Below are 326 nucleotides of genomic sequence, written 5' to 3' on the forward strand. Positions count from 1 at the left end.
TAACATCACAGCAAAATTCTGCAGAGCCACAAACGAGCTTGGGAGTTGCAGCTGGCCCGGTGGCCAGGCTCGGGGACATGCCTCCGTGCTTCTGCACGTGGGACAGGCCAGCAAGTGCCCTGGGGAAGTGTGTGTGAGGCATCCCTGTGGGCACACACAGCTGGTCGTCCATGGAGCTGCCCATCCTCCCTACACGGCAGGGAGAGGGCAGGGTCACCCTCGGCACTCACCTTTGGGTCCCTCAAGCACAAATATTAGATCAATTTGTTGAATAAAATTGTAGGAAGCTGAGATTCTACATTGGAGATATTTTTTTAAAATTATTT

Source organism: Phyllostomus discolor, chromosome 12 (genome assembly GCF_004126475.2).
Source record: "Phyllostomus discolor isolate MPI-MPIP mPhyDis1 chromosome 12, mPhyDis1.pri.v3, whole genome shotgun sequence".
Lineage (NCBI taxonomy): Eukaryota > Metazoa > Chordata > Mammalia > Chiroptera > Phyllostomidae > Phyllostomus > Phyllostomus discolor.